General features: G+C 35.5%; 2 pseudogenes; both read right to left on the bottom strand.

The window, feature by feature from the left end:
- Nucleotides 1-1,250: 1,250 nt before the first annotated feature.
- Nucleotides 1,251-5,703, bottom strand: LOC147912621 (olfactory receptor 4C11-like; annotated as a pseudogene).
- A 4,235-nt stretch (nucleotides 5,704-9,938) lies between these two features.
- Nucleotides 9,939-10,876, bottom strand: LOC147912620 (olfactory receptor 4C15-like; annotated as a pseudogene).
- Between the last annotated feature and the right edge of the window lie 5,782 nt (nucleotides 10,877-16,658).

The raw sequence follows: 16,658 nt of genomic DNA, 5'->3' as shown, positions 1-16,658 counted from the left end.
CCATGAGAAATGTAAATCAAAACACAGAAGTGCTTACCTCAGTCACCGGTCAGTATCTTTCTCTCCAGGGAGGAAAATCTCTACAAGAAGCCCAATTACCATACAAAGTTTGCTTGATGAAGGTGGAATTCAAGAAGACGTAGTCTGAAACATTCTTCCTAACCCAGAAATGTACCTGCCAGGCAACTGGCCAGTCTTTTACACTAGTCAGTGAAACACTTCCCTGCACTAGGACTATACCTGATACCTAATGGGAAATTTTGTTTACTTAATATATTTGTTCAGTATTTCCAAGCTGGGAATCTCAATTCTGTAGACATCTTCTCTTTTTGGGCAGATTATTATCACATTAGTTCTGTTTTTTATGTCAGTTGTTGCCTTTTTCATATACATGATCTCATCCATGAGGTATTGATTTTTATAATATAACTCTCACAATTTTATAAAATTGTCACCAATTCATCCACCACAGATTAGGGAAGTACCCACAGACTTAAATTACAAAAAAATATGTATATAAAACCAATAGTATGAAAAAAAATAATTAACATGAACAAAGAAAAAATATGTTAAATTACATAGAGAGAAATTATGAGTCAATGCAATGAATGTGTTTGTTATAACTAGAATTGTCCCTATTTGAATAGAAGGTCATGAGTTATCTCCTTGTACATGTTTAAGAGGCAAAGGAAAGGCCAATTTTTAAGGGAGTTACAAAAGAGAGACAAGCATCAAATAGAGGCTTAATTAATTGATATATATATATATATATATTTATATTTATATATAAATATACTCCCTTGGGATCATATGTTTCTTGTAGTGACTCTGGGCTATTCATTGTTGAGCCAGAAAAGATATGATCTGGATTTAGTAGAATGCAGAACTGATTTGCCAATGAAATGAATGAGTCAAAATCAGGGACCAATTTTTCAATTTGGATCAGAAACATGGAAAGGGCTAACACCAACCAGACAATGTACAAAGAGGGAGATAAAGCTATAGTTACAACAGGATCTGGCTCATAAGCTGCAATGCAGAGAGAAGAGAGGAGTAGGCTTATCCTCCCACAAATATTACTGTTCTTGATGTTATGACACTTTTTGTGATATTGGCTGAAAATAAAATGTGTCTGTGCTCTGCCATCATTCTGCCTGTTTCTTCAAACATCTTACTAAGAGAGGACTAGTTTGCCCACTTTGGGATGAAAATAATTTCTCTTTTCTATCAATCCAATTTTATTTAAACTGTTACAGAATTAGCAATTGGAGTCTTCTGCTCTTTGCCACCTCCAGTTGGAGTTTGTTGCACCATAATTTTCTCATGGCATTTTTAACTTCTGCATTCCTCAGAGTATAAATCAGAGGGTTGAGCAAGGGTGTCCCGATAGTGTAACACACAGCCACCATCTTGTCCACTGGAATGTGGTTAGAGGGCGAGTGTACGTGACTATACATGGAACAAAGAATAAGTTGATAACAATAATGTGGGAGGTGCAAGTGGAAAGAGCTTTCCTTCTTCCTTCTGCACTGTGGTTACTCCTATATAAATATAGGAGATAAGCAGGATTATGAAACTCACCATGCATATAGCCCCACTGTTAAACACTATGAGTAGATTGATGACATAAGTATCCATGCAGGCAAGTTTCAACAAAGGTTGCATATCACAGAAATACTGATCGATAACATTGGGGCCACAGAAGGGTAATTTCAAAGCCAAGAGACTCTGTGCTGAGGAATGGGTATAAGACCCCACCCAGGCCAGTTTCACCAATGCACCACAGACACGCTGGCTCATAATAGTTGTGTATCGCAGGGGCTTACAAATGGCCACATAGCAATCAAAAGACATGAGGATGAGCACCAAGATCTCCACGCACCCAAAGAAGTGACCTGCAAAGATCTGGGTCATGCACTCCTTGTAGGAGATGATTTTCTTCTCAGATACAGAATCTATAAGCAACCTAGGAACAGTGGTTGTTGAGAGGCAGGCATCAGCAAAGGATAAGTAGAAAAGGAAGAAATACATGGGGCTCCTAAGCATCCGGCTCTATCCTATGATCATCACAATAAGTAAATTTGCCAACAGGGTTGCAAGGTATAGAAATAAGAAGACACAAACATATTTTCTCCTTTAGAACATCCTGTGTTAACCCAAGCAGAATAAACTCATTCACACTGCTATTCAGCTCCACAGTTGCAGTGAATGTAGAAAGGACACAGGTGAGAAATGGTTCATCTGCAAAGAAAATTGGAAAAATGGTCACTTGGCAATAGCAGTGGACGTGGATTCTGAATTCCAACTTTATAGTTCTAATTCCATCAACTCAGTGGTCCTCAAAGTTTTTCATGCATTATAGTAACTTGGGAAACTTTTTTTAATGCCCACGTCTGTGCTTTAACCATGGGTCTTGATTCAAGGTCTTGTGTGGGCCAAGATTTTTGGGGGAAAATATAAAGCCCTCAAGTGATTGTGCCCTCTGCGGAGGTCTGAGAACTAATGGCTTTGCTGTATGATCTTGATCAAATCACTTTAATGTCTTGAAACTTTTTCTTCATATGAAAATCAGACTTACTAATAGACATTTATGAAGTATATGTATATTATGTATAAGTATTATATAAGTGTTTTATGTATATGATGTATATACGCATGTAATTTATATATACCTCAACTGCTGAAAAACAATATCTCTATATAATTGTAAAATAATACATTTGGAGATTCTCTATTAGGAAAACACATTTCTTGATTTGGATGCCAATATTCATCCATTTTTCCTGACCCCTTTAGTATCTTGGTTTGACTGTGCTTTAAGAAGAAATTATTTCTCCAACTTTAGGCTCATGGTGGCATAATTTTACCTTCATTGTCAGTCATGGCACATGAGATATTTGAGTAAATCAGTGAAGTTGGCATTATTGAGAAAATTACTATATATGTGAAATAATCTGTAACTCAGATGCATGGTATCAAGTTTCACATCCTATGGATCCAAACTTATGTGTTGTTTTTTATATTTCTATAACCTGAATAATCTTTACTCATATATGATTCTCCTACCACTAATTTCCAGAGGTTTGTATTCTTCCAATTTTTATCTCTTTTAAAATATAATTTTAAAAATTTATTTTAGACTTTCAACATACAACATACAAATATTTCCCGCTGTTCTACTCCAGTCTTTATTTATATACATACATATCTATATAATTTCAATCATCCTGTAATATTATTATACTGTCTTCTTTTTATTTTTGATATTTAAAAGCCTTTTACCATGTAGTTAAAGAGTATTCATAACACAATTATACATTTTAGCAACTGTAAATTAACGTATCACAATCTCATAATATAAATTTTACAATTTATCTTTATTTAACTTGCTTTCAAATTTTTACCCTAATAAAAAACTTTTCAATAAACCTCTTCTCATTTATAGCCTGTTACTTTTTTTTGATAATTTCATCAAAATAAATTTCCAGGAAATTGCTTCCATAAAATATGAATATTTTCATAATTATTGATAGCCTTTCAATTGGGTTGTTTCAATATTTATTAGAAAATTTTAATTATAAAATGAATATATTTTCATAAAAAATAACCAAAGTGAAAAGTAGATTACAAGGTGAAAAAAAGCACCTTCCAAAATATCTAATTTACCTGTCCCACACTCCAGAAATAACTGTTAGTTCCTTACACATTTTCAGGGTTATACATGTATATATGTCTGGTTAAATATGCCTTTCAATGTACAAATTGAATTGTTTACATTGTTCCTAAATTATAGCAATACGGCACAAATTTCTAATAAAAATCTAACTTGGGACATTATCTTATTAGCTTGGGTAATAGAATTAAAATTATTCTATATATTTCATATGTAGAATATATGTGTGATATATAGATATATATTTCATATGTATGATATATATCATTTAATCAATGATATAATATAATGGTTTGCGTATTTTTACTTATTATATATCATTTGTTTTAAATTATGTATATCTTTTATGAGTTAATTTTTTGACATTAAGTGTTGAGCTCTTCAAGTTTTTTTTTTATTTTTTGCAGTAAAATCTATCAATTTTTATCTCCTTTCCATTTTAGTTTATTACTTCAATTTGGGAGTTATCATCTTTATTCTGTTTTATAATGTTTATATGTCTTTTAATATTAATGACAAATGATCTAGAATGTATTTTAGAATGTGTTTGGGGATATTCTTCCTCTTTCTGATTAATCACCAATCCTTCAATGAATCAATAACACCATCAAATCATCATATATTTACTCAGAACCTCCTCATATCTGCAGTCACTATGGTGTGGCATGGAAAGTTGTCCTCAATCTCTTTACATTCAAGTTAGAGGGATAACATACCTCTAGATATGATTATTAATTACATAAGAATTACTTACAACTCTGTGTGATAATACCAAATGAATTTTGATTCCAAAAGTAAAAAGACCGCTAGAGAATTAACTGATTGGTCAGTAAAGATTCAAAAATGAGAAAGAAGTGGAGTTATGGCTTTAAATGTGTTAGACTGTAGTTTCCAACAAGGTTCTATGAAACTCAAGTGTCCAATAAGCTTATGCTGGGTCTCCCTAAGTAGAATAAACATTTCAATATTAGTAACTCAAATTGTCCATTTACCTCCAAAAAATACACACATCTAAATAAAACTTTTTCTTCGCAGTCCAGCTAAAATAATATTAGTTCAGTGTTATAAACTAGAGATGATGTAAAAACAAGCTTTGATTGGCAGTTCCAATTATCTCTGACAACTACAAAAGAGAAAAATGAATTAATGATTACTTAGTTTCCACACATTAGGTTCATATAGGGGATAAAGACAAAAGAGAGGGCGACTTTTGCTGTGAAGAGAGGAGAAGTTGGATGAGAAGAGTGAGCAAAAAATCCTGAGAAGTGGAGAAGCATGCATTGCTTCAGGTAAACACAGAGATGATCTCCATAAAAAGTAGACTCATTAAATCAAAAAGCTGTAAAAGATACATTTGTAGGCAGATACCGGACAACCATGAAAACCAGGCCATATAATTCTATTTTGTTTTCTTTTAAATAAGCAAAGAGAAGATCTGGGGACATAGAGACAGGAAAGCAGCACTTGACAAGATGTATGCGTTAGGTCAGATCACCCCACCTCAAATGTTGTCATTCGATTCAGCTGTTATTTCCTAACACTCCTGGATCATCCTACTTCTCTAGTTTGGGGAACATCACAATAGTGGAGCAGGCTGTTTTCCCTTCCTTAATCCTTAATTTTTATTTTTACCTGTAGAAATTTTAACCAGGTCAAATTATATTTGGTACCAAAAGTCTTCCGTCATTTTCCAGATAAATAGACATCTGCCTCTATCTCCTATACTACAATATGCTTTATTAAATACATGTATTCAACTGATTGAGGCAAACCTAGATTATATATTATTCTTGTCCTATAATCTTGTCACTTAAACAGATTTTCACTTTTCTTATTTCATTTGACCTGGACATTTTCTTGCAAGGTGAGTGTGGCCATTTGCCTTGTTCTTTTCTGTGTACAAAGTTGGACCTCCGATACAGAAAGTTTTACCGAGTGTAGTCAGGCTAGAACTAGAGTGGGATGCTACTGGATAGCGTCTCTCTCCAGCACTCACCCTCCGTGTCATATAAAACACAAATCCCGATCATCGCATAAATTGCATCCTAGAAGAGACAAATCCTGAGCCATCAGAGAAGGATGCCAATTGATACCTTAATTTACTGTCCTGACTCCAAAATCAAGTTCTGTAAACTGCATGGTGAGACAAAAATCAAAGCAGAAAACTAGACACCTAAGTGAAGAATAGTGAAGAGGAGGGAAGGGCAGGGACTGAAGGAAGTCAGAGTAGGCTGTGAGCAGACACCAGAGAAAGAAGAGTCGGGGGATAAGATGCAGAAAGATATAGAGAAGAGAGAAGAGTTAATTCTAAAAACATTGTATATATTAGAAAGGGTAGTTTGACTGAAGCTGTCAGAGAGAATTCAGCTTCTTTCTCCCTGACCACTGCACTATCACTTGCCCCCAAATCAGAGAGGACATGCAGTTGTGGATCATGAGCAAAGGTTGCCAAGGACCTTGAATACCCAAGTGTGTAGAAAGTGCAGCCATATCTTACACTCTGTCCCACAACCGTCACCACTCACCTAAAACACTTCAAATCAGGAGGCCCCCAAGAAAAAAATTTCTGCCAAGCTGGCTTCAATGCCATGGTGCAGTTCAATGCACACTTTGCGAACAGAGACGATTTTAAGAAGTCGTATAGCTTTGTGCTGAAGCCAGGGAAGCTCAGGAACCATGGACCACCATAAACTTTCACTGGTGGAAATACTCTCCAGCAGCTCCATCATTTGTCAGAAGACACACAGAGCATAGATTCCATCAGATCAGTCTCGAGGAAGCAACATAAAGAAAATATTTCAGACAGACTGAAAACCTTACCTCTTTTCTTATGAGCAAATGGATGACTTCCAATAAAGTATATTTTTCATAGCTTCAACTTTACTTTATTTAGGAGGTGAATCATATGAAGCCTGAATAAAACATGCATCCTATACTTCATGGAGATTTATCAGTGCTTTCTCTCATAAGAGGTTATGTGGTATAGAGAGTTAAGGGAGAAAGGAGACTCTGCATGTGGCCATACTTCACATGGTTCCTCCCCAGAAGCACTAAGTTACACAAAACAAAGTCTATATTGGTGTGGGGGAGAGTGTCTGGAAAGATAAGGGAAGTTTCTTACTTTGGGTCTTGGAAAGTTTGGGGAGGAAACTATTCCTGTACTCTGAGAAAGAAATGCCTCTGAAGCCAGTTCTCTTCCCACAGTTTTTCTTTTGGAAAAATGTGAGTTAAGTTTTCTTTTTACTGCATTGGATATTTATGGTAATTCCCACAAAAGTTTGCAAATGCCTAAGGCAGGCTTTTAGCCTCAGGAGCTCCAAGGAAACCACTACTCCCAACCCAGTCCCAAAGGATGTCCAATGAGCTATCTAGCTCAGACAGTCTAAGGGCAAAAGCAAACTTTGGGATCAATTAGTTAAATTTCAACTCACTATGACTTGAGATGAGGAAACTTTGTTCCATTTTCCACAGGATTTGCTTAAGCCCATCTCTTCTAAAGGCATGAAAGTCTTTGAAGCCAATTATAGGCTCAGACAAATGATATATCTAAGGTAAACCTGAATCCTGGCCTCACCATTTATCTGCTATGTGATTTTAAGCAAGTTTCTCAACTTCTTTAAATCCCGATTTTCTCTTTATAAAAGACAACAAGTAATATCATTTATTTATTTTAACATTATTAATGTTAAGTTCTCCCATTTCTAATCCTTTCTATGTCTATAAATCAGTGTAGAGAGGAAGACAGGAAAGAAAGAAAAGAAAAGAATTCTTAAATACTCGTTTTATGTGATTTCTTTTTATTTTTAAAGATATATGCCTTTCCACTTACAGGGAAGAGAGTTAGACCTTTGCTTCGAAATGGTTGCAACCTACTAAAAATGGATAGAGTACATTACAAAATTACTTTGTTATCTGGAAAACCACACTAGTACCCAGCCCTCTGGCCTTAGAATTGTCTGCAAGGTATGACACAGCACGCTAGGTGCCTTACATGAGGATGAAGTGAGAGGTCCAGGGTAGGAATGGAGGGAGAAAGGTGGGAGACAGAATTGAGGGAGGAGAATGCCATGAATAGATTGTAACAAACTTTGCACTTTTGCTGAAGTGTGTAGTGCCAACCAGCAATCCCAAATGGCTCAGAGAAAATCACACACCAACATCTTGCCTTTTTTTAAAAAATGGACTAGAAGAAGCCCGAAGGTAGTGTTGGTATGTTATTTAAAGTCCTTGAGCTTCAAGTTCCCCATCAATTAAACAGGAATGTAAAGACCTACCTTTAGAAAGTTTCTAGAAATACTAAAATATGTAACATATGAAAGGAAAGAATCCCTGGCTCAGGGAAAGTGTAGAGGAAATATTTGTACTTTTGTTAACCCTCCTTAAATATGAGGAATTGAAGACCAAAGAAGTGAAATGAATCACCTACGGTCATACAGCTTATTAGTAACAGAAATGAGCCTAGAATCCAAATCTCTTAAGTATAAGTCTAAATCTTTTATTTTAATAAGATAAACAGTGATGTCATAAGATTTCTTGGCCTGGAAAACAAGAACAGCCAATGAATTGGTCCCTGCATTAAACTTCCAGTGAAAAAGCCCAAAATTAACTCACTACCTTTGAGGGAATGATTCAGCTTCTTAGTTGTGGTGGAAACATTTTGCAGAGGATAGTTTCAAAGGAGACCGTTAAACTGGCCGAAGGCTAGAAGCTGAGTCAATGATCTCTTGGAGTTCCTTCCAGCTCCGAGTGAACTGACCCTGAGTGCTCACTAAAATCCATTGTAGATGGAAGGACTGAATTACCTAACTGGACTCCAGCTTCTGTCAAATCAATGCTAGGCTTTCACAGAATGCAGCTGACTGTGGTCATTCAGTCATGGAAACTGTGGAAATGGGAATAGATGACAACTGAGGTTTGTACTATTTTAAGTTTGATCTACATCTGTCTCACATGTAGTCTTAGGATGAATTAGTGCCCTAATTTAAACTCTGCTCATTTAAAGTTGTATCTTACTAAGCTAAGGTTTCCAGTGAATAATTCAGAAACTCTGGCGGAAAATTAATATCATATACTCTTCTTCTTTGGGCCTGAAATGGAAGATTAAGTAAAGAAAAAAATGATTATTTAGAATTTTTGTCCAGAATACTCAATGAGTAAGTATTTTATTAGTGTTGATGTTCTTGGGGAAACTGAAATATTTTATCATAAGTTGAAATATTTTACTGTAAATCATTTATTTCAGAAGGCACTTGGCAACGTAAGAAAAGCAAACCTTAATTATGAAAATGACATGCAAGATGTGTCTAAATTTGAATGATCTCTTCATCAATTATTATTCAAATAGAATTATTTTGACTTGGGTAGTAGGTAAAGGCAAGAAAATTCAAATTATCAAGTAAATTAAAATATAATCCTCTCTTGAAACTTATTTTTTACTCTCAGATGTCTCTGGCTTCTATTGGCCCTGTAGGGGAGGAAAATCAGCTTACTACATCTGCAGCTTTACTACTGGTTTTGCCTGTAACAGGTCCTCTCAATAGTTCCCTTTGATTATACTCACATAAGAGATACTCATTGCTGATTCCCTTATGGAATCTGCTCACACTTCTTCTCCCATAGCTGATTGGTAGGGGGTATGAGTATGGTATTGGTATGAGTTCCAAAAGGAACTCGACCATACACAAAACTGGGCCAATCAGGTTTTATCTTCCAAGAAATTCACCAAGTGACTCAAATTCTGTAGCAGACGGCCATGGATCATGTTAAATGATGGAGTCATGTGATACAAGTACAGTTTAGAATCAGAATCCTCTGGTCTCTGCCCTTCTTGAGTCCTGATTGTTTTTTTCATCAGTCACTGAGATCAGTGTCCTAAGTATAAACTTCTTTTCACTTGAAATAGTTTAAGTTTCTGTTCCTAATCTAAAGATATTTTTGCCTTCCCTTCACAAATGTTTTTCAAAGCATGGAGTGAATGGCAATCAGCCTAAAAGGTTATTTCTCTTTTCATTCTTTTTTTGATTATTGGATTATAAGTAAGCATAAAATCCAACTCTTGTTAATTTACATATGAGGATGTTGAGTAGTCAAATCAGAGATGATAAGTGATCTATGGGTGAAAGCATCATTTCTTGACTCCCATGTTAATGCTTTCTTTATTGCCTTTCATTACCTCTCGTCAAAAATACCCATCCACACAAAGTTTTTATATAAGAAAATTTGACTTTTCTCCTAACTTTAAAACTTTTTCAAAAAGTTAAATGTTTTATTTTTCATTAGAAGTCACCACGATTCTGTTCCACACTTCCTTCATGGCATTTTTCACTTCCTTATTATTGAAAGTGTAAATCAAAGGATTGAGCAGGGGAGTTAGGATGGTGTAAAATATTGCCACAATTTTGTCAAAGGAGAAAGCAGATGGAGGTCGTGCATACACATATATGCATGGGACAAAGAACAAAACCACAACAGCAATGTGAGATCCACAGGTGGAGAGGGCTTTCCTCTGCCCTTCAGCACTACGGGTTCTCAGAGAGAACAGGATGACACTATAGGAAACAAGCAACAAGGAGAAGATTATGATGCAGATAAACCCACTGTTGGCAACCACCAAAAAGCCAAAGACATGAGTGTCAGTGCAGGCAAGCTCCAGTAATGGGTACAAGTCACAAAAGAAATGATCGATGACATTGGGGCCACAGAAGGGCAGGTGGAAGGTAAAGAGAATTTGTATCGTGGAATGCAGGAAGCCCCCTGTCCAGGCTACCCCCATCAGAATGCCACAGAGCCTCCAGGTCATGATGGAAGAGTAGTGTAATGGTTTGCAGATGGCCACATAACGGTCATAAGCCATGACAGTGAGGACAATCACCTCCACTCCAGCAAAGAAATGTTCAGCAAAGAGCTGGGTCATGCAGCCTTCAAAGGAGATGGTTTTCCTCTCATAGAGAGAGTCCACGATCATCTTTGGGGCAATAACAGAGGAATAGCATGCATCCAGAATGGACAAAAAGCCAAGAAGAAGTACGTGGGGGACCCCAGGTGTGTTTGGCTGCTGCTGATGGTCACCACAATTAGCACATTGCCCCCAACAGTTGCAATGTAGCCCAACAAAAAGACAACGAATACTACTTTCTGAACATTTGGATTCTGGGAAAGCCCCAGGAGGATGAACTCAGTTACAGAGCTTTGGTTTTGCATCATTTTCAAGGAAAATCTACCACAGTGAGCATGTGGAATCTACAATTACGGGAGAGAAGAATTCATCTCAGACCAGTTTATGGCATTATCATAGTCATCAACAAGTTAGTGCATCCATATGAAAAACCACCTTGTATATTTCTGTCATCACTGAGAAAACAAAATTAGAAATGTGTTGAAGGTGGTAGTGGGATGTCAGGCTCAATTGAGGTGGGGATAAATTATTAATACTTTATAGTAGACAGTTTCAATATGGAGGAAAGGAGGTATCCGCATGTGGTAGGGATGAGAATTTTTTTTTTTCTCAACTGCTAGTTCTGATCAATTAGTAGTGGTTTCCTGGACTGAACTGTTGAGAAGATTCTGAAGCCACATCCAAGTTCTGAGGAAAGGAGGACTGCAGTTTATTAGTCACGCCTGCCATTTGCATTTTCTCTTATCTACAAATAGAAGAAGAAATAACATCCAGTTTAAGAGCCACCTGAAAATCATGGCTACTCCCCCAAATATTTCTTTGAAAGTCTGAATTGAATTGGGTCTTTAAGATGAATTAATTCATTCTTTATGAAATAGAAGGATCTATGGAAAAGTGCCCTGCTCTATAATTAACACATAATATGTATATTCTGTGTTTGGTTTTCTTCATTCATCATTTCAGAATAAGAACATGAGTTTATAAAAATAATATCTACTTCAGAGTGTTGTCATGATGACTAAGTTAAATAATGCAAGGAAAGCAATTGTTCAAGGTCTACTGTGTAGGAAACAGTCCATGATAGGTCTTATTATTCCTATTATCATGTTGAAAGAGATAATAACAAAGAACAGGTGCTGGATCTGGAATAACACAGAAACTCTGGTTTCCACACCCAAGTCCTTCCCACTGGATCAACAGGGAAAGAAGTAAAAATTTTTCTTTTCTAGCAAGAACTTCAGAGTAGAGACGGCTTTTCTACTGTCTGCATCCACCTGTAGAGGTTAAAGCCTTCTGATTCCTTTGTTGATGTTTGAAAGAGGCCGTTGATAAAGGATACAGAGCAAATGATGAAATGATGTTGAATCAGAAGGTAACGGTCCAATTACTTACAAATTGTCAACAACCACACAGGTAAGGAATAGAAACATGTCAAATATAGCCAGTCTTGAGGTTTTATTAATTACTTGCTAATCATTTATATAATGTGGCTCAATCTGATCAAGTACAATTCTCCAAAGTATATATGTTTCAAATTTATGACTTTGCTGTAAAGTAGGGATGTTTGTATATAGCCTACCTGCTCATCTCACAGGATTAAGATAAGGGTCAAAGTGGAAAACGTGAAAATGTTGCTTATGATAAAATGCCCTTATCATTTGTAGTTACTACTCTCTCACTTAAAAAGCCAGCCACCTTACTCACAGAAAGCTTTTCCATAAGTCATCCAGATAATTATTCCAACATTTGACTTCATTTTACATAGGTAGACAGCTTCAAAGAATGATTCTGTCTTCAACTGTACATAGAAATTTATCAGTCAAATAGCATATGTCTGCATACATAAACATATACTATATTTATTAAATAGGTGAATAAAAGAATAATGGGGCTCATTCTGATAATTAAAAATATGCTGATTTTTATGAATACCACTTAGTTAACAAAAACAATACTAATAAACCTAAAAAATATATCGTTGTGTATGTTAATATCTGGCTTTTTTCACTATAAAAAAACCATTTCCATTATTTTTCCAGGGTTGGATGCATTCTTAAATGATCTATAAACTGCACTGTAAACTCCATATTGAGCTACAAGCTGGCATCAAGAAAATAAGAGTAAAAACTAACTCTATAAGGTCACTGAGTTAGTCAACAACCATTTATGAAAAAGTAAACACCATCAATTTATGATCCAGCAGTGATCAGCTTTTCCTGTGGCCAAAGCAAGAGAGACAACAAAATGAAGTGAGCAGGAACATCAGCTCCAGATTCACACAGACCTAGATTCAAATCCAGACTCTTCTTCTTAGTTGTATTATGTCATGGAACAAGTTACTTAAAATTCTCAAAGCTCAAGTTTAACTTTTGTAAATGAGTTTAATAAGAATGTCTATTGATAGGGTTCTTGTGAGAATCAGATAAGGCTATAACATAAAAACATTTATGTGGTTAGAAGCAAAGGAGAAAATCACAGTGAATGGTGAGAAGCCCCCAGAGCCATTGACACAGAGCAGAAATGACAGCATATTTACTCCTAATTCCTGCTTTACCATGACCAAGGCTGACAAGTGTTGTTACTCATCTTTTTATTTATTTACATATGATATTTTGTTGCTCATACTGCAGACATGTTATTGCTTAAATGTGCCACACATTTAAACAATATTTTTAAATGTCCTTAATAGTCCCTGAATAAATTATTGTGGCCCTCAGACCCACATGCGTCCACGTCTTTTTCAGGTAGCTTCACTGTACGGGGAAAAAAAAAAAAAAATTGGCTGGTGGTGGAGAGGAAGACCAAGCCTCTATATTAATATAACAGTTAATTCTTAGGCTTTCCACTTTCATTATCTGGGAATTCTAAGAGTAATACCACTTTAGAATTAAACTGTTGATTAGATATAAACAAATCAATCTCGTCTTTTTCAGATAAAAGGAATTTCCAAAATTAGTGTTAAAACTTTGCCAATGGAGAGTACAATGTCCTCGTGGTTTGTACACACAAGGTTTATGATTTTAAGTCATTTAAAAAATAATTGCCCTAAATGTAACGTGTTGTCCTTGATTGAATCCTAGAACAAAAAAGAAACAGTAGTGAAGATATTAGTGAAATATGAATAAAATCTGATGTTTCATTAAGAATAATATATCAGTGCTCATTTCATCGTTTTGACAACTGTGCCCATGGTAATGCCAAATGACAATATTCGGGGAAAATAAGTGAGGAGTGTACAGAACTCTCTACACTATCTTGGCAAATGTCCTGTTAATCTTAAATTACTCCAAAGTAAAAACAAATAAAAATAATATAATAACTATTCAGTTTCTGCTATCAAAAAGTTAACAATCACACCTTCACCGCCTAATAGTCATGTGTCATTGAAGAAACCACTAAGCCTCAGCATCCTCTCTCATAAAATAGATACAGTAACACTTATTCAAGCTGCCTGTCCCACGAGAGTCGAATAAGACAATTATTACGAATGTGCTTTGCAAGGTACAAATCAAAAGGAAGATGTGAAATATTGATGCCAGCATTATTTTTAAGCAGTGTCTACACACACAAGGTGAGCTGGAAAATTGAATCTATCATAAAAATAAAATATGTACTTTTAAAATCACATTTTTTAAGTTATATCAATTCTAAAATTGCAATGAAACTGCTTCATGAATTCTATCCTTTGGGAAATGTTTTAGCAGATATTTCCAGAATAATAAACATGCTTGTACTCCCTATCCTAGTAACCCCAATCCTAAAAATTATTCTAAAAGTGAGATGAGGTGTAAGTTTTATAATGGAACATGATGTGTCATTTATAATAGTAAAAATTTAGAAATATCTAAAGTGTTCAATATTAGGAAGGTGTTTATATAAATCAGACTGCTATAGATTAATAGCACATGATTCTGAGAATAAAACACTAATTAATAATATGAGGACATACATGGTAAAAGCATTTTTACAATATGTTAAATGAGAAAAACAAGAAAAATTACAATAGCTATGTACATGTGCACAGACGTTTTAATATAACTTTAAAACCTAGAAGGAAACGTATGAAAATAGTATAGATTTTTTATTTTCAATATGTATCTTGATATAATTATAAGAATATTTAAAATTAAAAATCAAGTTAAAACCCACAAGACCACATTTTCCATCATCTAAACAGTTCAGAAAAAGGAGACGGGGTTTGAGGATAATTTTATCACCTATCCAGTATAATAAATTTGCATAGGTAGAACTAACATGCTAACATAACATAAAATCTTATGCTAAAAATTTTAAACTATTGTAAACCTTCCATAAATGGTTGTATCATGGGCCCAGCCATCCCCATCCTCTGTCCTCACTTTGATCAATTTTAACTTCATTTACTCCTATAGGAAGTAGTTTATTCTGTTCATATTTCTCCTAGAAGATTCCATGGTCTTTCCTTTCTTGACAGCCATGCTCTTTAATATGCTGGAACTGCAACAGAGATTGCTCAGAGCCCTTCATGGCCGTGAACTGTGGGCTCTGGGCCATCCTGTGGGGCTGTGACCTTGGGAATTTTGCCTCCTCACTATCCCCAGTACCCACTATTTCCTTCTCGTTCATTTCGGCAGCATACTAATTGTAGCATCAATCGTTCTGAAAATAATTGAAATTCCTGTTTCACTTTGAAGTATATATATAACATTTAAAACTGTATAAGGAATTAGTAGTAAGGTTGTCATTATGAGTAGTCTTTTTTAATTACATATCAAGCATTAAATTTTAGATGCATTTATATGTACCTGTTTGTGGATGTATGTCACATTTGCATATATTTTTCTAAATAAATAGTTATTACAAATTAAAAGAATAGATTAAAACCCCATTCTTAATTACTCTTTCTGTTAAGTTCTTTAAATCCACTGTATTTTTTTTTTTTTGTGAGGAAGATCGGCCCTGAGCTAACATCTGTCAATCCTCCTTTTTTTTTTTTTCCGCTGAGGAAGACTGGCCCTGGGCTAACATCCATGCCCATCTTCCTCTACTTTATATGGGATGCCACCACAGCATGGCTTGACAAGTGGTGCATTGGTGCGTGCCTGGGATCCGAACTGGCGAACTCCGGGCCACTGCAGCAGAGCATGCGCACTTAACCACTTGCGCCACCGGGCTGGCCCCCTAATCCACTGTATTTTTGATCTGAGATTATTATTTACTTCAGCAATAATAGATTTATTCTTTGTCTCTCTAGCTAAGCACGTTCCTTTCCATGATAATCTGGGAAATATGTTTTCTCCAGATTTCAGATCCTTTTGTCTTCCCTCAATATGGTTCTGCTGATTTCCCTCAATATCTCTAGTTTAATACTCTTGCTATTTCTGGAATTTAAAGAAAAAAAAAAAAACTTTCTCTGTTTCCATCTGTGTCCCTCCTGATGGCTGCCTGACCTCCTCTTGTCTATTGTCTTAGCAATTTAGTTGATTTTAAGAGAGAGACAAAGCCACAACAACTATCACTAAAGCAGTTCAGAGCTTCAACCATTTAAATATTCCTTAACAATTCTGATGCAGAAATCTAATGTTATTTATGACATCAAATGCCTAAGAAAATTTAGTGGACTTATTTAGAGAAAATTAGGTGGACCTATGTAAAATCAGAAGACTGCTCTGTGAGTTGAGTAAGTAACTATTTCTTACCCTTGATGTCCTTCCCTGTGCCATTTGTTTGGGTTTTGTTGTGGAAATATTAAGTGCGATATTATATATAATAACTCTGTAAACGGTAAACAGCACTTGAATTGCCATGCTCCTACATCAGCATTCTTTACACAGCCTCAGAAAATTCCACTTTTTAATCTAAAGCATCACAGTGGGAGAGCATTAGAGGAAGAATGATACGTGAGCACACATATGGAAGGAATAAATAAAGCGCTGTTGGAGAGCTAAAACAAAAACCTGTACTTGCTGCATTTCATATTTAGTTTGTTGGATTTAACTTGAAGAAAAACTGAAGATGGGTCTAATTTCACTAAACTTGAGGTCACAGGTCCTCCTAACAGCCCTCGAAAGTTTGCACTCTCATAGCTGCTGTTTATTGAGCACGTACTAT

This window comes from Ceratotherium simum, chromosome 34 (assembly GCF_057802395.1).
Source record: "Ceratotherium simum simum isolate JZ-2026a chromosome 34, ASM5780239v1, whole genome shotgun sequence".
Classification (NCBI taxonomy): domain Eukaryota; kingdom Metazoa; phylum Chordata; class Mammalia; order Perissodactyla; family Rhinocerotidae; genus Ceratotherium; species Ceratotherium simum.
Note: the sequence above shows the minus strand (reverse complement) of the source record. Positions and strands in the feature narration are given on the sequence as shown.